Source organism: Chiloscyllium punctatum, chromosome 36 (genome assembly GCF_047496795.1).
Source record: "Chiloscyllium punctatum isolate Juve2018m chromosome 36, sChiPun1.3, whole genome shotgun sequence".
Taxonomy (NCBI): domain Eukaryota; kingdom Metazoa; phylum Chordata; class Chondrichthyes; order Orectolobiformes; family Hemiscylliidae; genus Chiloscyllium; species Chiloscyllium punctatum.
The window spans coordinates 14,887,346-14,910,939 of NC_092774.1; the positions used below are offsets into that span (position 1 = coordinate 14,887,346).

General features: G+C 46.6%; 2 protein-coding genes and 1 long non-coding RNA gene across 3 annotated transcripts in view; 2 read left to right on the forward strand and 1 right to left on the reverse strand.

Annotated features, from left to right (window-relative positions):
* The window catches only part of LOC140460789 (uncharacterized), a 56,800-nt gene that overhangs the window by 20,147 nt on the left and 13,059 nt on the right, over positions 1-23,594 (forward strand). The gene's annotated exons all lie outside the window — the stretch shown is intronic.
* Positions 1-23,594, reverse strand: part of LOC140460786 (uncharacterized) — a 67,059-nt gene that overhangs the window by 11,712 nt on the left and 31,753 nt on the right. The window lies entirely within an intron of this gene.
* On the forward strand, positions 13,238-18,766 carry LOC140460809 (uncharacterized). Its single transcript, XR_011954348.1, has 3 exons — positions 13,238-13,410; positions 14,919-15,056; positions 17,660-18,766. It is a non-coding gene; the product is annotated as an uncharacterized lncRNA (long non-coding RNA).

A 23,594-nucleotide genomic window follows, 5' to 3' on the forward strand; every position in this document is an offset into this window, starting at 1 on the left:
TGGCGGGAATCAGGTTCATTTTAAACATCAAAACAGAAAAGATATCCAGCCCTCCCCCCTTCCCAATCTCTATCCTTCAGTCCCTGCTCACCCGGGTAACTAAGACACATACCTGAGTTTGTGGAGTCTGCTCCCTCCCTGGATTCACTCCAGTTGCTCCAAGTGACCAATTTCCCCTCCTCCCATCTCTGTCTCCCTCCCAGGATGAAGAGTTGCCCAGAGCGAGGGAGATTCACTTTGAAACTGACAGGGCCACTTCCGCGTTGTGACGTCACAAAGGAACTAGGGGCGGGGCGAGGAAACGTGACGGTACAGGAGGCGGGGCGAGTCCTTCAGCGGGCCGCCGCACCGCGCATGCGCGGCCCCAGCAGCAGACGGGGAGGACAACTCACTTTCCAAACCCCCTCCCTTCAGAGAATCCCCACAGTGTGGAAGCAGGTCACTCGGCCTCACCGACCCTCCCAAGGGTCACCCACCCACACCCATTCCCCCACATTGAACCCTGAGCAATTGTTAGAAACGAAAATCGCTTCCTAATAATCGCTCGAGACAAATTCAGGAAAACAAAGGTTTATTTCCAAGTCTGCAGAGTTGGGCACCCTTCTGAGAAAAAGGCGCCCCGAGGCTTACAAAGTTTCTCATTATATACAGCACAAGTCCCTCCCCTCCTTGGCTCTACCCAGCCACGAGGTTCACATTCTTAAACCGTCATTATTCTCCAATTTGCACCCTTATCACAAAGTCTGCAACAAATGTCTCCAGAGTTGTTGTTTTTTTACCCTGTAGTCTTATCAGTCAAAGACTTATTCTTCTCTGTCTGTGCTAGCGGTCTTATCAATCTGTAGCAGATGTTTCTGTGTCAATCTGTAGCAGATGTCTCTCGAGTCGTTTTTCTATCCTGCAGTCTTATCAGTCAAGGACTCATTCTTCCCTGTCTGTGTTAATGGTTTCATCAATCAAGGACTTGTTTTTACTCTGCTCACAAAATGTCAGCATTTGCTCAATTTAAATTATCCTACTTTTGAGTATACAAAATGTTTTAGAAAAGAAGTTACTCTGCTCACAAAATGTCAGCATTTGCACAATTTAAATTATCCTACTTTTGAGTATACAAAATGTTTTAGAAAAGAAGCAAAAGTCTTGTCTTTTATTATAGAGCAGCCTGTTGGTTCAGGCACATCTTAATTGTTTGAACCGAAATTGCCTCACAATTCCACCCTTTCTCTTTTTAAGATGTGCCTGACCAAGATAAGTGTGAGAGGTAATTTCGGTTCAAACTTTAAGATGTGCCTAGACCACAGACTGATCTATAATAAAAGACAAAACTTTTGCTTCTTTTCTAAAACATTTTGTATACTAAAAAGTAGAATAGTTTAAAATTGTGCATGCAGTTTGTGAGCAGAGTAAAAACAAACAGGCCCTTGATTGATGAAACCATAAACACAGGCAGGGAAGGATGAGTCCTTGACTGATAAAGACTGCAGGACAGGGAAACGACTCGAGAGACATCTGCTACAGATTGATAAGACCGCTAGCACAGACAGTCTTTGACTGATAAGACTACAGGGGGAGAAAGACAACACCTCTCGGAACATTGGAAACATTTATTGCAGACTTTGTGATAAGGATGCAAGTTGGAGAATAATGACGGTTTAAGAATGTGAACCTCATGGCTCGTTAAGAGCCAGGAAGGGGAGGGTCTGGAGACATTTGTTGCAGACTTTGTGATAAGGGTGCGAATTGGAGAATAATGATGTTTTTAAGAATGTGAACCTCATGGCTCATTAGAACCAAGGAGGGGAGGGACTTGTGCTGTATATAATGAGAAACTTTGTAAGCCTCAGCGCGCCTTTTACTCAGAAGGGTGCCCAACTCTGCAGACTTTCTAATAAAACTTTGTTTTCCTGAATTTGTCTAGAGCAATTATTAAGAAGCGATTTTCGTTTCTAAGTTTCATAGCAAAATGTGACATCTCAGCTCAGACAATGCAATAAAGGTGTGAGGTCAGAGTCTTCTGTGTCCCGATCTTGGGTCAGACTGATTGTATTTCCAAAGTGGAATTCACAAAATATTGCACGTATTGAGTGCCTGCAGATTTTGCATTTTTTGAGCAAATATAATTCTGCAGATACACATTCACTGGCATGGACTTCTATGTGTGCGTATGTGCATGAGGGAGAGAAAAAGTCTACATCAGTGCTGTCTATCTCTATGCGTATTTGATAACAGATGCTTTATTTCTAGTGATGTAAATCCAAGCTGCATACGAATAGTTAAATGTCAGCGAGAGAGAGAATTCCTCAAGTTGGGCATGAGGAGAAACCTGTGAGATCCCTCCTTCTGGTTTTCTTCCTCATAAACATACAGTAAACACAAACATGTGTTTATTTCTCATTGTGTTTCATTTTTCTTGTTTAATTCCCTGCGATGATGTGGGAGAATTATTAGATTTGGGTCAGCCATTTTGTCACATATTAAAGCCTGGAAACCATTTTGAATCTCAGCTTAGTGCCTGCTTGCTAAAGCTTGTGTTTCCCAGGCTCAGCGGAGACGGTTGGCCTTGCAGCTTTACTGCTTCCTGATAAACAAATTCTTTTCTGACATGGGACTTTATTTCCATCCCCCACAGTTGGCGAGTCAGGCAGGAGATACCCTGGTCCTCTCAGGTCACCGGCCGGTATCCTTTGAGAGATGAAATATAGAGGGTGGTTGCTGCTTTTGTTGTGTCCAAAATAAAGAGGAAAGCGACCAGGGACAAAAATGCTGTTAGAAATGTTGATACAATTCTCCCTACTCAGCCACAAGATACTAGTGAGAGAACTCAACAGGGTCCTAGCGTCTGGACGTAATGTTGCTGAGAGCACTTGTGCTTTACAAAGTTAGTAATAATGAATTTGCTTGCCCCAGGGTTTTGAGAGGTGAAACCCTATTTGATAAGCCCTAGACCCACACTGAGGTCCGTGCCATCCTTCAAGATGCCCCCGATCTGTTCGAGTGCCCAATATTAGTTTTAAATGGTGAGTAGAAATCTGCAGTAAGTATAATCGCTCGCTTCAGGATGTCCTGACTTGAATGAATTCGACATAGAGGACACATTGGGGCAACTATGAAAGACTCCGTTGTACTTCCCCCGAGTTGTGGACTCATGCAGAGACATGAACAACTTGCTTTGGAAATAGTGTTCAATTTACAAATGGAACAGCTGAGAGGGATTTAGAGTTTGCACACTTGGCTAAGCAGCAATGTGTCAGGATTTATGAGGCTCAACTCCTTAACTTGGGCTGTTCTGGAATGTGAGTGCCTCATTACCCTTGGAAGGAAGGAATAATCAAAGCTGACAAACTGAGACATGGAGAAAGTTGAAGAGTGTTACACAGAGAGAGAGAGAGAGGGAGAGAGAGAGGTGCAGGCAGAGAGAGTGTGTTTGTTAACCACCTCCTTGCCTGGTCAGCCTTTTTCCCTGTCGACAACTTGCTTTTATAGAATCACCTCACGTACATTGTTATGAATATTGTCTAATAAGAGTAGATGTATTTAGTAGATGAATCAAAACCATCCCAATGGCTGAAACAGCGGACACTCTCGTGTTGGACAAGTGGGAAATAATTGCATCAGTGAACCAAAACTCTTCAGAGTTTACATTCACGGGAACGCCAAGCCTCAGCATTAGGACCGGGGCATATTGGGGCTGAGATGGAAAGGCCCGTTCCTAGTCCCTGCTGGGGTTCCCCGGTCAGCAGTCAAGGTCATGGGGAGGCCGCATGGACACACACAACACAATGCAAACTCCAGGTGTGGTCTCACCAGGACCCTGTAGAGCTGCAGAAGCACCTCTTTGCTTCTATACTCAATTCCTCTTATTATGAAGGCCAGCATGCTATTAGCTTTCTTCACTACCTGCTGTACCTGCATGCTTGCCTTCATTGACTGGTGTACAAGAACACCCAGATCTCTCTGTACTGCCCCTTTACCTAAATTGATTCCATTGAGGTAGTAATCTGCCTTCATGTTCTTGCCACCAAAGTGGATAACCATACATTTATCCACATTAAACTGCATCTGCCATGCATCTACCCACTCACCTAACTTGTCCAGGTCACCCTGTAATCTCCTAACATCCTCATCACATTTCACCCTGTCACCTAGATTTGTATCATCAGCAAATTTGCTAATGTTATTGCTGATACCATCTTCTATATCATTTACATATATTGTAAAAAGCTGCGGTCCCAGCACGGATCCCTGCGGTACCCCACTGGTCACTACCTGCCATTCTGAAATAGAGCCGTTTATCACTACCCTTTGTTTCTTATCAGCCAACCAATTTTCAATCCAATCTAGGACTTTGCCCCCAATACCATGTGCCCTAATTTTACTCACTAATCTCCTGTGTGGGACTTTATCAAAAGCTTTCTGAAAGTCCAGGTACACTACATCTACTGGATCTCCCTCGTCCATCTTCAGAGTTACATCCTCAAAAAATTCAAAAAGATTAGTCAAGCATGATTTCCCCTCAATAAATCCATGCTGACTCTGTCCTATCCTGTTACTACTATCCAGATGTGTTGTAATTTCATCCTTTATAATAGACTCCAGCATCTTTCCCACCACTGAGGTCAGACTAACTGGTGTATAATTTCCTGCTTTCTCTCTCCCTCCTTTCTTAAAAAGTGGTATAACATTAGCCGCCCTCCAATCCTCAGGAACCGACCCCGATGAGGAGACTGCCAGGTATTGTTTCCCTCGGGTGGGTGGTTCAAGATTAGGCAGCAAATTTGAAGGTGAGAGGAGAAAGATTTCAAAAAGGCAGGAGGGGCACCTTTTTTTCAACACAGAGAGTGGTTTGTGTGTGGAATAAATGTCCAAAGGAAGTGGTGGATGCAGGTACAGTAACAATATTTAAAAGACATTTGGATAAGTATATGAATAGGAAAGGTTCAGAGGGAATTGGGCCAAACACAGGCAGGTGGGACTAGTTTAGTTTGTGAATATAGTCAGCATGGACTAGTTGGGCTGAAGGGTCTGTTTCGGTGCTGTATGACCCAGTAACTGTTCTGTACTGGTCTTAAAATCATTTTCTTGCCTTCCCCCATAAACATCCACTTCATGGTTGTTCTAAAATCAGATGAGCTCAGCCTCGAATATATTCAATGATCCCCTAACTGCAGAGAGACATTCTCACTTCTGAGCTCAATTCCTCTTGCTAATATAACACTTGCCTTGCTGACTGCTTGCTGCACCTGTCTGACAACTGGCAGTGACTGGTGTAGGAGGACGCCGAGGCCCCTTGGTATGTCCACACATCATTCCTAATAAAGGGCTGGTGCCCGAAATGTCGACTCTGCCGCTCCTTGGATGCTACCTGACCTACTGTGCTTTTCCAGCACCACACTTTGACTCTGATCTCCACCATCTGCAGTCCTCACTTTCTCCACATCCCAATCCATCACCATTTAAACAATACACCTCCTTTCAGCTTTTATTTCTACAGAAAGGCTCTCACTTCACATTGTGGTACTGCATTTGCCATGTGTTTGCCAATGGTGGTCTTCTCTACATCGGGGAGACCGAGCATAAACTTGGGGAACGGTTCGCCGAGCATCGCAGCCGGGTCCACAGAGGCCGACCGGACCTCCCAGTCACCACCCATTTTAATCCCCCTCCCCCACTCCATTCCTGGCATGACCACCTTTGGCCTCCTCCGTTACCACACCACACCAAACCACAACTTGGAGGAACAACACCTCATCTCCCGCCTGTGCAGCCTACAGCTCGGAGGACTCAGGATTGGGTTCTCCAATTTCAAATAAACCCTCACTTCCCATCCCCAACTCCCTCCCCAGCCCCGACCCCTCATTTCCAATCCTCCCTGCCTGTAGGACCGGGGCATATTGGGGCTGAGATGGAAAGGCCCGTTCCTAGTCCCTGCTGGGGTTCCCCGGTCAACAGTCAAGGTCATGGGGAGGCCGCATGGACACACACACAACACAATGAAAACGAGCGCCACCTCCTGGAGGAACACCAGAAGACCCCCGTCAGAGACACATCTTCAGTCTTCATCGTGAATGGTTCAGCCTGATCATTCTGCCTTTCACTGCACTCTTCCTTATCTTTCTTTCACTGACTATGTTTGATTGGGCCACAATGGATAGCCTGGTGATCTGTAGTAAATGGGAATGACAGTGTCATACTTTTCTTTACAGGACATACCTTTATGCAGAAAAGGACAGCCGCTCGAGCTGCTGGGTTTGTGCCCATATTCCCATCCACTCCAAGGGAGGGATTCCCCCTGAGATCCATACCTTTTAATGAATCTGACCCTGCTGAATGGGGGGCTGTATCAGGGTCGCTCTGCTGCTGTCACAACTTTTCACATCCCCCCGGTTTCCTAAGTGGGTGAGCGCCCCAAACTCTGACGGGGATAATACCCACCTCCGCTGGCAATCAGTGGGATATACAATGGATACATTCATGGGTTGGTTCCAGCCTCAATACTATCACTCCTGTCATGTTTGGGCACCCAGTGCGATGTGGGGAGGACAGGTCACAGGACCTCCTCTGCTCCTGGGCCTGGCCAAACTGGCCATAAACAGGTCCAGGCAGCAGGCCATAGAGGGGGTCGTTAGGGCGACTGCCTGCCCCTCCTCTGTGGGTATGTCAGAGCCGGGGTGTCTCTGGAGAAGGAGCACGCGTGCCCACCAACACCTTTGGGCTGTTCAGAGAGAGGTGGGTACCACAGGGAATGGAGTGTATTATTTCCCCCTCCAACTCTATTTTGATTTGATCCCTGCCCTCCCCCTCACTGTTTGATCATGCAGCATTGCCCTCTGAGAAGGGCACTGCTCGTCACTGGCCACTCAGGTGTTTCCTTTCTTCCTGGTGTTGGAAGTGGAATAAAGATTTGTGCACTTATTGTCTTTCACTGTGTCTCACACCTACACACGTCTCATGGGTGCGGGGGGAAATATAAGCACTCCTGCAGCAAGGTGGTAGTGGGGGGGTAGAGAAGAGAAAAAAAATACAACCCTGCCCGAATACCCCCCCCTCCCTGTTCCTCACCAATCTCACTGCCATGACTCCACATCTAGGAAGTACTTGCATCAAGAGCAAGCATCCCTCAGGATGACAGGCTGGTTTCAGTAAGTGTCTGCACTCCCTACTCCTTACTTCAACTGCTTACCAGCCCACTGCAGACAGGAGCATACTTAACCTCAGGGCTCCCAACAAGACCGCCATCAATTCCTCACTTCCCACCTTTTGGATTGAAACCCAATGCAATCATTTGTTGCCCTCCAATGGCACTGATTTCATTTGTGGCCATACGGCTTACCCCTGGCTGCCTACCTCCTGGACTGGCAGCTGGTATTTAGGTTATGTTGTACCTTTCCTTTACCACTCCCACACTTTGCCTTTTGAGACTTCCAAACCGCAAATCAAGAGAGCGCTGACAACTTTACAGCACCTTTTCTCTACCTTCTCCCCTCCCTATGCTACCCTCCACCTTGAGGGTGAAGGTTAGCGAATTGCTACCACTCTGGAAGAGATTGCCAATGCCACACCTTCAGCCTTTGACCTGCTCAGTGCAGGGATGGTCACTGTCTGCACCATTGCTCTCCAAAGTCACATGGCCCTCGACTCCCTGTTAGCTGAGAAAGGAGGCACTTGTGCCCTTATCGGCTCTGACTGCTGTATCTACATCCCCGACTCCAGTGAAAACATTACTAACATTGCCGCCCACATTGGCAAGGCGGCCTCCTCCCTCCATGACACTACTCCCCGTTGGGACCTTTGGTCATGGATGGGTGGTTGGCTTGGCTTTTGGGCTCCCGCTCTCTTCCAGGGCCTTGTGCTTCTCATTGCTGGTTTCGTTCTGCGAGCACTTAGCATTATTTTCCAGAAACAGTGCTGTGCCCATTTCAGCTGCCTTCTGATGCCGAATATCCCAGCATCTTCCCAACTTGTGCCGCTTCTCATTTCTGACATTTCCGCACCAATGGATGGATTCACTGACACTCTCTCTCCTGATCCTGGTGACCTGGACTATGACGGTTACCTTGGCGACTCTAAACCCCCATCGCCAACAAACCCCACTGGGTCCCTCCTTTTGCCGGTTCCTCTGAACTGACCTCCTGATTTGGTGAAAGAAAAGAAGGAAGGAATCGTGGGAGAATTATTATATTCTGGTCAGCCATTTAGTCGCATATTAAAAACCTGGAAACCACTTTCAATCTCAGCTTAGTGCCTGCTTGCCAAACCTTATGTTTCCCAGGCTAAGATTGTGTTTCCCAGGCTCAATAGAGACAGTCGGCCTTGCAGGTGTACTGCTACCTGATAAACAAATTCTTTGCTTGCATGGGAATATCTTTCTCTTTGCAAGGACCTATTGTATACTGATCAGATTCTAACCAAAACTGTCCAGACACTACGTGACTGGGCAAAGTGCCTCAGTTTGCTCAATATCCTGCAATTAACAGATTGCTAATTGTTAAATGATTGTAACCTATATAATCATACAACTCTCTGTTTCTCGTCATAGTGACTTGTGACCATGAGGTCGACTTGGCTCTCCCCGTGAGCTCCGAATAAACAGTCAATAACCCAAGGTTTGTGTGTCATGATTACTTATCTAATACTTATTGGACTACTACGAGCAAGTCACCCACAGCATAATCCATTTCCATCCCCAACATGGATCAAGACACCATCCTTTTTTGCCAGACAAGTAAATGTATCAAGCTCAGGAAACAAAGCCTGTCAAACATTAACAGGCACAGATCTAGACCAACCTTTTCCAGAGTCTGTCCCTTCACCTCGATTGACTTTCTTTTTCCCCTCAGCTCCTACAAACCAACAGCTGAACCCAAGGATGAGAAAAGAAATGGGAAAGAGGGCGAGAAAAGAGAGTACGGTCCTCCCAGATGTTAAACAGAGGAAGGAAGTTACAGTCTGGACTGAAGCTCAATCTTCATTCAGAGAGAGAGGAGCAACAGCAACTTCAGAAGCTCATGGTCGACCTTCCGCATTCAGACAGTGGCGGAGGTTCTGATTGGCAGGAGGACCAGGCCCCTTCCGGTCCGAGAGGGTTTCCCAAAGATTGGTCTCCCCGTCCATCAGAACGACGAGGGGTGGGGCCCTATGTCGATCTCACACATGCGCACCATGAACACTGCTCACGGCCGATAGAGCGGTGTCTGGATCGCATGGGATTGTGGGTACTACATCAGCCATTAAAGAGATGAAATGAAGAGTCCCATATGCCTTCTTAACCGTCCATTTTCATGTGTTAATGACGAACACGCCAAGAGCTAATCTTTAATCGATTGTCAATTGATAGACTGAGTGAATCACTACAGGTGTTTAACTCTCTATTTCCAGTTCAGTGTCAGTATATCGCTCTTTATCTGTCCTCAAATAAGGACCGAATCAAAGCCCGACGTCTGTTCCACCTGAACATCGATTTTTTTTTAGTTTGCAGGTTCCAACCCTCCGTTTCAATCATTTATTAAAAGTTATTCGTGTTACATGGGCATCACTGGCTGGTCAGCATTTAGTTCCCCTTGAGAAGGTGGTGGTGACCTGCCTTCTTCAACTGCTGTAATCCACACGCTGTACGGTGACCCACAATGTCCTGAGGGAGAGAATTCCAGGATTTAGACCCAGCAACACTGAAGGAACAGCAATGTGTTTCCAAATCAAGATGGTGAGTGGATTGGAGGGGTACTTGCAAGAGGTTGTGTTCCCAAGTATCTGTGGCCCTGGTCGTTCTAGAGGAAGTGGTTGTTGGTTTGGAAGGTATTTTCTAAGTATCTTTGGTGAATTTCTGTGTTGTATCTTGTAGATCGTACACATTCCTGCTTCTGAACAGTGGGGTAGAGGGAGTGGATGTATGTGGAGATGGTGCCAATCAAGCAGGCGACTTTGTCCTGGATGGTATCAAGCTTTTTGGATGCTGTTGAAGCTGCACCCATCCAAGCTGTTGGGAGAGTATTCCATTACACTGCTGACTTGTGATTTGTAGAAGATGGACAGGGTTTGGGGAGTCACAGTATGCCTGACCTGTTGCCTGCTCTTGTTGCCATTGTGTTTGTGATTAGTCTAGTTGAGTTTCTGGTCAATGATAAACCCCAAGAACGTTGATAGTGGGGTGTTTAGTGACAGTAACACTGTTGAATATCACGGGGCAGTGGTCAGATTATCTCTTTTGGGGATGAGTCATTGTTTGTCATTGGCATGGCATATATGTCACTTGCCACTCCTGAGCCCATTGGATATTGTTAAGATCTTGTTGCATTTCAAACTGAACTGCTTCAGTTTGTGAGGAGTTGTGAATCGTGCCGAACATTGTGCAATTATTGGTGAATATCTCCACCTCTGACCTTATGATGGAGGAAGGTCACTGATGAAGATGGTTGAGCCTAAGAAGTCACGACCCTATGAATTCCTGCAGAGACGTCCTGGAACTGAGATGACTGACCTCCAACAACCAAAGCCATCTCTCTCTGTCCCAGGTATCCCTGAACAATTCAGATACACAACAATATTTCAAAACTAATTGAAGGAATACAGATGAAACACCCCTCTTCTGGGAGTGTCCAGTGCAAGGTTTTCTGTTCGGGAAACCATCTGATAAGTGTTGACTGTCATCAACCTTTTTGATCTTGGCCACACACAGCGCCCCCTGTCCATTAGCCCCCGCCACTCCAGCGCTCCCTGTCCATTTCTACCCCGGCACTCCAGCGCCCCCTATCCATTCTCCCTCACCACTCACAGCACCCCCGTTCTTTCCTCCCACCACCCACAGCTCCCACTGTCCATTCCACCGCCAACCACAGCGCCCCTTGTCCATTCTCTCTCCATCCCCAGGTTCTTGCCCGTTCTCCCTCTATACTCCAAACACCCTGTCCACTCTCTCTCACGCCACCCTCTGTACCCCTGTCGTTTCATTCCTCAGGCCCTGTCCAGTCCGTCTCCCCACCTTCTACACCCATCTATTCTCTCTCATCCCACCCTCTGTCCCATGTCCATTCTTCCAGCCCCCACCATCCATTCTCTCTCTCTCTCCCCTCCCCCCACCATCTGCCACCCGCCCCATTCTCTCTCCCCTGAAATACACCAGGCTCGGAGTCAGAATTGGGGTTCAATGACAGAGTTTATTGCACAAGGAAATACCGGGGCTCCGGGGAGAGAAAGACACCAACAGCACAGTGTCAGCTCCGAGACTTCTCTCGACCTGGAGCACACGTCAAGAAACTTTTATACATCTTATGATCCAATCGGTCAGGGATGAGATTATTGTTTTTGTAACATGATTTGTTTATGGTAATACTTGCAGAATCGTTGATAGTTGATACAATCATTGTCAGTTCCAGCACAACCTTTGTTAATTTCCACACAGTCGTTGTCAGTTTCAGTGCAGACATTGTCCATTTCAATGTCTCCATGGAAATCCATTGTTGTTGTAATGGGCGCTAATTGCTCTCCCTGAGAAGGAGGTATCCTGCAGCCCTGGCTATTAGCATTTGGTATTGAGTCTGTATCATGCTGTTGGCACTTCTATAAGAGGTGTTGGCTGGACCCAGACACTTCGGCGGGCAGTGTTCATTACTCATGAATATTCTCTCCCCCACCCGCCTTAAACTAATCACCTGGGTTGTGAGTCCATTGTGCTAACATTCTGGTGGCCCCAGGCAGTGTCTGTATCTGCTCTGCTGTTTCTCTCCATATTGTGATCCAGCGGCCATCTCGTGTGTCAAGTTGGCCAACTGATGGCTCAGTGACCATCTTGTGTGTCTGTGTGCCTAGTATCACCCTGCCCTGTGCCATCTCCCACTTCTCCACCACGCCCACTCTCTCTCCCCCGCTCAATCTCTCCATCAACCCCACTCATTCTCTCTCTCTCTCTGTACCCCCTAGTCTCTCTCTACCCCCACACTCTGCCCCCTCGTCCATTTTCTCTCTCTCTGTCCCCCATCCAGTCTGTCTCTTTTCTCCCCAGCCCCCACCACACCGTCCTTTCTCGAGCCTCGAACCATCTTTGACCTCTGTATCAAACCCTTCAAAGGACAGAGAGAGAGAGAGAGAGAGATAATGGATGGTGTTGACTCTACCTGGGAGTCGGGAGGGGTGAGAAATGGCTGATCTTCAAAATTGAGAATACCTAAAATGATATCTTCAGAAACATCATTAAAGCCAGAAAGCGCGTTCAAGTTTTTTAAAAGAGCTGCTGAAATCTATCTGATTCTTTCACTGAAATAAACGCAGTCAGGCCACCGCTCAGGACAGGCTGGAAGGGGTGAATGGGCAAAAGTGAGCACTGCAGATGCAGGAGATTAGAGTGGTGCTGGAAAAGCACAGCTGGTCAGGCAGCATTCGAGACTTTTGTCTGAAACGTCAATGTTCCTGCTCCTTGGATGCTGCCTGACCTGCTGTCATTTCCAACACCACTCTGATCTTGAATGTAAGGGGTGAATGGCCTAGTCCTAGTCTTGTGAAGTTGGTTCCAACTATCTAGAAATAGCATCACAGAGCACAGAAACATACCCTTCGGTCTATGCCGACCGGATATCCGAAATTAATCTAGTGACCCATTTGCCAGTATTTTGCCCCTTATCCCTCTGAATCTGTCCTATTCATCTCCCCATCCAGATGCATTTTAAATATTATCATTGTACTAGCCTCCATCACTCCCTCTGGCTGACACACACCAGCGTCTGTGCAAAAAGGTTGCCCCTCAGAAACCTTTCCCCCCTCACCCTATACCCATGCCCTCCAGTTCTGGAATCGGGGAAAAGCTGGGGAAAAGACATACAAAAGTTGAGCAGCCATACAGAATGCAAAAGTAATACAATGTCGAATCACAGGGAAAAACAAATTGTGGTTCTACCCTTTTTTTCCTGTTGGCATTTGGACTCTTAACATATGACAGAAACACCAGCATTGAAAAGTGTGGTGCTGGAAAAACACAGCAGGCCAGGCAGCATCCGAGGAGCAGGAGAATCGACGTTTCGGGCATAAGCCCTTCTTCAGGAATTTTATGCCAGAATTTTCAACTCTGGTCTCCAGCATCTGCAGTCCTCACTTTCTCCAAGAAACACCAGCATCCCCCAATGAGCATACTGCGCATGTTTTCCGGTGTCATCAACGCAGTGCACATGCCCACCGGTGTCAGCAAAACACTGGGCATGCTCATTGCTTTCCGCAAAAAAAAGGCGCGCGACCTTGCTTTGATGGCCCAATAGGGAACCGTGGAGGACCAGAACAAAACTGGTCCTCCTGCCAATCAGAGCCACCCCATTGTCTGAATGCGGAAGTTGGACCATGAGTTTCTGAAGCTGCTCCTCCTGCTCCTCTCTTTCTGAATCAACATTGAGCTTCACTCAGACCGCAAATTCCTTCCTCTGTCTCAGATCTGTGAGTACGGCACTCTCTTTTCTCGCCCCCTTTGCCATTTCTATTTCTTTCCGGAGTTCAATTGTTGACTGAAAGGAAAGGGATTGAACCCAGGGAGGGGACGGACTATGGAAAAGTGATCGAGGTCTGTGTCTCAATTGGCAAAATAGACAGACAGGAGGCTGGAAGGACACAGCAAATCAGGCAGCATCAAGAGGTGTAGAAGTCGATAATTCGGGTGTAACCCTTCTTCAGGACTGGGGCTAAAGTGGGGATAGGTGAAGATAGGGAGAGGGTCCGGCCTGATTAATCATTGGGTGGAAGAAATCAGGTTGGTGGCAGGAAGGAGTGATAGTGAGGGGCACGGGGCTGAGAAGGGAGTCGGGGGATGGAAAGGGAGGTTATTTGAAATTGGAGAACTCGATGTTGGGTCCTGCAGGCTGTAGGCTGCCAGGGTGGAAGATGGGGTTTGTTCCCTAATTTGCAGTTTTGTTCGTTGTGGCAATAGAGGAAGGCTAAGATGTTCTTGTCAGAAAGGGAGTGGGAAGGGGAATTAAAATCGATGGTGACTGGGAGGTCTGGTCAGCCTCTCGGACCCGGCTGTGATGCTCACCAATCCGTTCCCCAAGTTTACGCTCAGTCTCCCCGAAGTCGAGAAGACCACAATTTGCAAACACGTGGCAAATGCAGTATCTCAATGTGAAGTTATAGTCTTTGCTATGGGAAAAAAAAGCAGAAAGACAGTGTATTATTTAAATGGTGATACTTTGGGATGTGGAGAAAGTGAGAACTGCAGATGCTGGAGATCAGAGGCAAAGTGTGGTGCTAGAAAAAGGCAGTAGGTCAGGCAACATCTGAGGACCTTGAGAGTCGACATTTAGGTCCCGAGCACTTCATCAGGAATGATGTGTGGATGGACAAAGGGTCTGATTCTGTGCTGTATGACTCTAATCATCTTCGGGGAGAGCAGAAGGGTGATTGTGAAGGTTGGAGTTTAAGAGGAGCTTTCAAAGATGTTTGCCCTTAATGGGAGCAGAAGAAGTTACAATGAAATCTTGCATTTGTGAGACAGCAACTGAGTGAGTGAGTAAATCCAAGGTTTTGGTGCAAAGTGGGAATTCATTGCACTGTGAGGATGAAGCCCTACCTATTGAGTCATTTCTGCTGCTGAATGAAACCAGGCTGAAGATTAGGAAGAGTAAATTTAGGACAGGGATGAGGGGGAACTGCTTTTCCTGGAGTGTAGTGAATCTATGGAATTCTCTGCCCCAGGAAGCAGTGGAGGCAGCTTCATTATGTATATTCAAGACACATTTGGATGAGTTTTTGCATGGTAGGGGAATTAAAGGTAGTTGGGACAATGCAGGGAGGAGGATCTCAGATGATGAATAGATCAGCCATGATCTTAATGAATGGCGGAGCAGGATGGATGGGCCAAATGGCCTTCTCCTGCTTCTATCACTGTGTAACTGTAACCCTGCATTTCCCACGGCTAACCCACCTAACCTGCACATCCGTCATCGTTATAGGCAATTTAGCATGGCCAATCCAAATCAAGGCCGGTGAGCAGTGAGGTGATGTGGGAAATGAATATTAGAGAAAGGGACAAGGAGAGTAAATGTACCAGCAATCAAAACTGGATTCTAAAGATCACAAAAACTGAAACGGTGAGTCTGAATGTGTGCTGCATTGTAACAAAATTGAATGAATTAACTGCACACATTGAAGTGAATAATTATGGTCTGAGACTCCTTACAGAGACATGGCTTTAGGATGGCAAGGATTAGATTCTGTATATTGAGGGTGTTGTCTAATGGGAAGCTTGGTAAAGGTAGAGGGTTGGCACTGCTCATCAAAGCTCTGATCACATGGTAGTCTGATGTCAGCTCGGGTTTTAGGGCCTGGTTTCTCTGTCCTCTGCTGATCTCCCTGTCCCCAAGGAGTATGATGTCGGTCTGTGCTCAGCTCTGCTGGATGTCTGTTGAAGCTTTGTCCCCTTTTTCACCTTCTGGAACAATAAAGCATTCAGTCAATCAAGCCCCAACCCACCATCTCCCAGTCTGTCAGCCACCCAGGCACAGTGTAATCACAGCAGGGGATCTCACAAGAAAAAGGAAACCAAATTCGAAATGACGAGGTGCTCGTGTTTAATGTTTGTTCATGAGAAAGTAAACCACAAATGGGGCTCTCCCAGGATTCTTATACTATCCTACTTGAGGAATTCTCTCTCCCTTACATCTAACTCTGAGAACCCAGCTATGATTTACAACAATATTTACACCAACAGAAGTAAGGCACCTGTTCTCAAATAGACAGAGATATACAAGATGCGCACATACAAGATCTCTCATGCACACACACACACACACGTGTTCACGGGAGTGAATGCACATTTTCAGAGCTGAGCTCAAGTGTCACTTTTTGTTATAAAACTTTAAGTTCGCTTGATAAGGTGCTTTCCAGGGATTTCTGGGATTTGCATATTAATGACACCTACAACCCATTTGTAAAGATGAAAGACTTAACAATCCAGGTTTGTTCAATGGATCATTTCAGTGACAGGACACTGTCATGTTTTTCTTTCAATTCTGTGTCTTATTATTTTATTCTCCAGAATCACTTGATGAAGGAACAGTGCTCCAAAAACTAGTGCTTCTAAATAAACCTGTTGGACTATAATGTGGTGTTGTGATTTTTAAATTTGTCCAGTTTAGGGGGAGAAATTGCTATGCTAAATTACCCATAGTGCCCAGGGATGTGCAGGTTAGGTGTGATAGTCAGGGAGTAGAGCAACAGGTGTAGGGGAATGGATGTGGGTGGGTTACCCTTTGGAGGGTCAGTGTGGACTCGTCGGGCCGAGTGGCCTGCTACCACACTGTGGGGATTCTGTGAAGGGAAGGAATTCCTGCAAACTGTGCAGGGCAGTGCAGGCTAGCCAGCCGGCCGGCCGCGCCCCACCCCTTCCTCTCGCCCCTTTTCCCATTCCCTACCCCACCCCTGACCCATTGAAGGCGTCACAACGCGGTAGTGGCCCTGTCAGTTTGCATGAAACTCCCTCCCTCTCAGCAATTCTTCATCCTGGGAGTGTGTGGGGGGAGTCTGTTCACTTGTGGCAACTGGAGTGAATCCAGGGAGGCAGCAGACTCTGCAAACACAGGTATGTGTCTTAATTACCCGGGTGAGGAGGGACAGAAGGATGGGGTGGAGCTGTTTTCCCCATCGCGCCAGAGTCTGAGACTTTTATAAAATCATGAGGGGTATGGATAGGGAAAATAGACGAGGTCTTTCCATTGGGATGGGAGAGTCCCAAACGAGAGGGTCATAGGTTCAGGGTGAGGGCACTGGGGAGATGTAAAAGAGACCTCGGGGGCAACTTTATCATGAAGAGGGTGGTGCTTTTATGGAATGAGCTGCCAGAGGAAGTTGTGGGGCTGGTAGAATTCCAACAGTTAAAAGGCATCTGGAGAGGTGTATGAATACAAAGGGTTCAGATGGGTCAGGGCCAAGTGATGGTAAATGCGACTGGTGTCATAGAGATGTGCAGCACAGATACAGACCCTTCGGTCCAACTTGTCCTTGCTGACAAGAGAGACAACCCAATTTAGTCCCAGCTGTCAGCACCCGGCCCATATAGGGGCCAAGTGATGGCAAATGTGACCAGATTAATTTAGGATATCTGGGCATCTTGGGCAGGTTGGACCAAAGGGTCTGTTTCTGCGCTGTGTGACCCTAATCGTCTTCAGTGAAAGCAGAAGTGTGGTTGTGAAGGCTGGACTTTCAGAGCATGTTTTGCCCTGACTGGAGGCAGAAGAGTTTGACTGAAGTGTGTCGGTGTTAATGCCTTGATGTCTCATTTTGCTCCCACCTTCTCGGGGTCATTAACCATTTTGTGTCTGGTCCTTCCTCAAGAAGCTGCATTGCAGGTTCACCCTGAATTGACACACTTTTTTTTTTTGCTTCCCAAAATCAGACCTGCTCACTCTCAGCAGGATCCCACTGTTGTGAAAGATATTAACTTTCAGGTGGAGGTATCCAAAATTCAGAGAGATGTCAGTCTTGATGTTTTTGCTTTTTCTGCCCCTGTAAGATCCTGAATCAGCAACTTCAGGAGAATTAGTTAGATCAGAGTGAGAACAGAGGGAAAGGGAGAGTGGGATGGTGCTTTCAATTTTGTGGAACAACAAAAGAATATTGTGCAGAAAGTAGAATTGCCTGTTTTGAATTTCTACCCTACACTGATAGTGATGACTTTTGTAATCTCTTTTTGCAGAGTATTTGAAAATCTGAAGTCAGAAGATTCAAAATCAACAAATGAAGGCCTTATTCCCGACACATTGACTCTCCCGTTCCTCGGATGCTGCCTGACCTGCTGTGATTTTTCCAATGCCACACATTTCGACACTGACTCTCCAGCGTCTGCAGTCCTCACTTTGAGTCAATGTCTGACAGTCACTCAGTGCATTCGGACCGCAACAATTTTCAACTATGAGCCTGTGAGAAGGAGCAAAGCTTTTTGGTTCCTGTTTAGGTACGTTTTCAGCGTCAGTGGGACTGGATGAGAGACCCTACTGTTGCAGCGCACTGAGTGTGGAGCATGTAACCGCTATACAGCCTGGAAAGAGGAATTGACGGCAGGGTGGGGCTGTATGCGTGTTTGTGTGTAACTGAAGCGTTGGCCATGGAGAAACCCGAGGAATCCCACCTTTTGGAGAAACGATGGAAGTGTGATGACTGCGGGAAAAACTTCTGTTTCCCATCTACCCTGGAGACTCATCGGCGCAGCCACACCGGGGAGAGGCCCTTCAGCTGCCCTGAGTGCGGGAAGTGCTTTACCCAGGTCTCCACCCTGCTGACCCACCGGCGGGTCCACACAGGGGAGAGGCCGTTCACCTGCTGTCAGTGCAAGAAGGCTTCCACCTGCTCCTCCGGCCTGCGGAGGCACCAGCGAGTTCACCTGGAGGGGAATTGAAACTGTGATGGCCAAGTTGCATCCTTTACCCGGTCTGGCCTACACATGACTCCAGGTCTACAGCAGTGTGGTTGAATCTACACTGCCCCACCCCTCCTCGCTCGGCAAATGAGAGGGGAGAAACTTACTTGGAGACAGAGTATGGATTGAAATTGCTGAGTGAGGAGGCAACACATCCTCCTGGTTACAGCTGTACCAAGGATCCAATTACAAAGGGACGACTGGGTGCTAACCAATAGTAAAGAACGTGGGGGGGGTGTTGGAGTGTATGTACTTTGACCTTGAGCTGTTTAAAAAGCAGCTCCTTTTTCTCTGCCTTTTTGCAGGAGGGGGTCTGAAGATGTAACAAAGTTGGGTCGCAATAAAGGTTACCTGAATTTACCCCCTGGCTCAGACTCTCATTGAAAGCTTTGAGCTCCAAGAGGTTTTTGTTTTAAAGCTGATCAGTTCTTTCAGCCTCCTGCACTAAGCTTCCAATGTTGTCTGTCAGATGGAGCAGTGAATGCGGAGCCTGTATCATTAGAAATTGTAAGTTTTTCAGGATTGTAGAGTGCATCATTTCATCGTCATTGTAAAGTTTCCTGGCAGCATCGGGAGGTGTGGGCTGTGTTCAATGGAAACGAGGTGGAGGAGCCGGTGGGGGACTGGCGTGGATGAAGTTAAAAATCCCACAACACCAGGTTATAGTCCAACAGGTTTATTTGGAAGCACTAGCTTTTGGAGCGCTGCTCCTTCACCGCGTAGCTGTGGAGCCGGATCAAAAGACACAGAATTGATAGCAAAAGCTCACAGTGTCATGCAACTGAAAGGATATATTGAACAAACCTAGATTGCTGTTAAGTCTTCTATCTTTGAGAATGGATTGCAGGTTTTGGTTCATTAATATGTAAATCCCAGAACATCTTTTAAGCTACGTTCTTGAGATGACTTAAGGTTTTATTTTTAAAAAGGCTGACAGCTCAGACAATGCATTAAAGGTGTGAGGTTCGAGCCTGTCATACCCCAATCTTGGATCAGACTGGTTCTATTTCCAAAGTAGGAATTTATAAAATATTACACAGATTGACTGCCTGCAGTTTCTGCACATTTTGAGCAAAGTAGAATGTATCTGCAGATAATTCAGCCAATTCAAATTCACTTCTTAGAGTTATTTGTTTGTGTGCATGCTTGGTAAAGAGTATAAGCCTGTGAGAGTGTTGGGGGGTGTATGTGTGTGTGTGTATATGTATGAGAGAGGTATGAATAAAAGCAAGGGGTTGCATTTTGCTGAAACAAGGAAGGGTGGACCTATACAGGTAGTGGTAGGGCCTTGAGTCTTGTTGGAGAACAGAGACATGGGAGGATTCAGGTGCATAGCTGCATCACTGGGAGACAGGGTGGTCAAGAAGGTGTTTAGCACACTTGCCTTCACTGTTCACCCCATTGAGTATCGGGGATGGGACATCATGTTGAGGTTATACAGGATGTTGGTGAGGCCACTTGGAGAGGACTGAGTACAGTTCTGGTGGCCCTGTAATAGGAAGAATACTATTAGAGAGGGTTTAATAAAGATTTACCAGGACATTGCCAGGACTGGAGGGCTTGAGTTATAAGGAGAGACTGGGACACTTTTCACTGAAGTGCAGGAGGTTGAGTGGTGATGTCATTGAGATTTATAAAATCATGAAGAGTGGAGGTAAGGTGAATAGCAAAGGGCTCTTCCTTAGTGTAGAGGTGCTCAAAACTAGGAGGTATATTTTTTTAAAGTGAGGGGAGAGAGATTTAAAAGGAGCCTGAGGGACAATGTTTTGGTACAGGGTGGTTTGCATATGGAATTAACTTGCTGAGGAAGTGGTAGATACGGGGACAGTTACAACATTGAAACGACATTCGGATGGGTCCATGAATAGAAAGGTTTAGAGGGATATGGGCCAAATGTAAGTAAGTGGGACTAGTTTAGTTTGGGAATCCTGGTCGGCATGGACGAGTTGGACCGAAGGGTCTGTTTCTGTGCTGTCTACCTCTCTGAACCAGAAGTGATCTTAGTGAAACCAGTAGAATTCTGAAAGGGGCTTGACAGGATAGATGCTGATAAAATGCTCCTTTGTGGGGAGGGTCATAGAATCCCAACAATGTGGAAGGAGGCTATTCGGCCCATCTATTCCACATTGGCCTTCTGAAGAGCATCCCACCCATTCCTAACCCTTTTCTCTGTATTTCCCATGGCTAATCTATCCTAACTTGCACATCCCAGGGCACTATGGGTAAGTTAGCACTGCCAATCCACCCTAACCTACACCCTAAAATACAGAAGAGGAAGTGTTGGATGTCTTGAAACATAAAGGTGGATAAATCCCCAGGACCTGATCCGGTGTAGCCTAGAGCTCCATGGGAAGCTAGAGAAGTGATTGCTGGGCCTCTTGCTGAGATATTATCATCAATAGTCACAGGTGAGGTGCCGGAAGACTGGAGCTTGGCTAACATGGTTCCACTGTTTAAGAAGGGTGGTAGTCCAGTAAGCCTGATGTCATTGATGGGCAAGTTGTTGGAGGGAGTCCTGAGGGACAGGATGTACATGTATTTGGAAAGGCAAGGACTGATTAGGGATAGTCAACATTACACTGTGTGTCTCTCAAACTTGATTGAATTTTTCTGAAGAAGTAACAAAGAGGATAGATGAGGGCAGAACTGTAGATGTGATCTATATGGACTTCAGTAAGGCATTCAACAAGGTTCCCCATGGGAGACTGATTAGCAAGGTTAGATCTCACGGAATACAGGGAGAACTAGCCATTTGGATACAGAACCGGCTCAAAGGTAGAAGACAGAGGGTGGTGGTGGAGGGTTGTTTTTCAGACTGGAGGCCTGTGACCAGTGGAGTGCCACAAGGATCGGTGCTGGGTCCTCTACTTTTTGTCATTTACGTGAATGATTTGGATGCGAGCATAAGAGGTACGGTTAGTAAATTTGCAGATGACACCAAAATTGGAGGTGTAGTGGACAGTGAAGAGGGTTACCTCAGATTACAACAGGACCTGGACCAGATTGGCCAATGGGTTGAGAAGTGGCAGATGGAGTTTAATTCCGATAAATGCGAGGTGCTGCATTTTGGGAAAGCAAATCTTAGCAGGACTTATACACTTAATGGTAAGGTCCTCGGGAGTGTTGCTGAACAAAGAGACCTTAGAGTGCAGGTTCCTTGCTCCTTGAAAGTGGAGTCGCAGGTAGATAGGATTGTGAAGGCAGCGTTTGGTATTGTCTCCTTTATTGGTCAGAGTATTGAGTACAGGGAGTTGAAAGGTCATGTTGCGGCTGTACAGGACATTGGTAGGCTACTTTTGGAATATTGCATGCAATTCTGGCCTCCTTCCTATCGGAAAGATGTTGTGAAACTTGAAAGGGTTCAGAAAAGATTTACAAGGATGTTGCCAGGGTTGGAGGTTCTGAGCTACAGGGAGAGGCTGAACAGGCTGGGGCTGTTTTCCCTGGAGCGTTGGAGGCTGAGGGGTGACCTTAGAGGTTTACAAAATTATGAGGGGCATGGATAGGATAAATAGACCAAGTCTTTTCCCTGGGGTCAGGGAGTCCAGAACTAGAGGGCATAGGTTTAGGGTGAGAGGGGAAAGATATAAAAGAGACCTAAGGGGCAACCTTTTCATGCAGAGGGTGGTACGTGTATGGAATGAGCTGCCAGAGGATGTGGTGGAGGCTGGTACAATTGCAACATTTCAGAGGCATTTGGATGGGTATATGAATAGGAAGGGTTTGGAAGGATATGGGCCGGGTGCTGGCAGGTAGGACTAGATTCGATTGGGATATCTGGTCGGCACGGACGGGTTGGACCAAAGGGTCTGTTTCTATGCTGTACATCTCTATGACTCTAAAAGCAAGTTGGAGACAAGTAAAAAGGCCCAACCAGGCAAGGAGGTGGTTAACAACCTTTGGGCATCCCTCTTAAACCATGCATCTTGTTTGTTTACAAATTAAACATGCTTCAGCTCTTTTCCTATCTGCTTTCTGGAAATCTGGGTGACACCAGGTTTGTAATACAGTATTAACCATTCCCTCCTTGCCCACGTGTGTACAATACTGCACATAATCAATTGAAAAAGGCAGCAGCAAAGAAGGAACACAAAGTAGTCCATCAGGGGTCACCCACATTTCGGTTTGAGTATCGAGGGAGTACCCTGTTTGAAGCCATAGTTCGTGCTGCTCAGCAGGGGGCGCACCCTGTGACTTCAGTCCCATACCCAGGCCTGGCATTTCTATCCCCATATTGTCTCTGTCGGGGTTTTGCTGGGGACCCAATGGGACCAGAGGTTTGGGGTGTCAGGCTGCCTGCTTGGCAGCAGCATCCATCTGCTCATTCCTTTGGAGACTGTATCCATTGCCTCAGCATGAGCTGAACATCTTGATAGCTGCCAGATTGATTGGACAAAACAGCATTACTGTTCGTCTGCCCCATGGGGGTTAAAAATCCTCTCCGTTCCCACAAGTCTCTGTAATCATGGGTCACACCAAAAGCACAGTGAGAGTTGAAGATCTCAACCCCGGGAGGGGTCTCTCAGTTCCGCGATCGGTCAAATGAACACTAGGATTATGGTCTGCTTCAGCAAGGTTTCACACTTTAATTTGTAATGGCCGGGCAAAGATTTGTCCAGCAACACAGATATTAAAAGATTCTGTGTTCCTTGGAGAAACTGTGTGATTAACTTAGAATAAAAAATCAATTTTCGTATGTTTCTTAAGAGACAGTACAGCCTTAATTCCAGAATAATCCAATAAAATGTAATAAAATTACACAATGGAAACAGGTTAATCCAATGATACTTCCTGGGAAATAATGTTGTTTCACGCGTATTATCTCCTCATACCTGTGCTTCAAGGTTAGCTAGGATGGTCAGTAATGTCTTATCTAGCTTAATTAGATCCATACAATGAAGAAGGCATCGTTTGCTTAATCTGTAATTCAGTTCGCTCAGGAATGCAGAAATGCAGCTTTGAGCCATTTTAAACACAATGTTAATTTGCAGCCTAAAGCCATGTTGTTCTATTACTTTATATTGAGATGCCATTTTGTGATGAATAAAAGCTCCTGACAACAGCCTAAATCTAGGTATTAGATCCTCATCTGGTGTGGACCTGCTCCGTCACTCAAAACAAAACTCAATTTACAATTTCAGGCCATACGTGGTATTCTGCTAAATTAATCCAGTTGATTTTTTTCTGTTTAAAAATGTGAAATCCTCGTGAACAG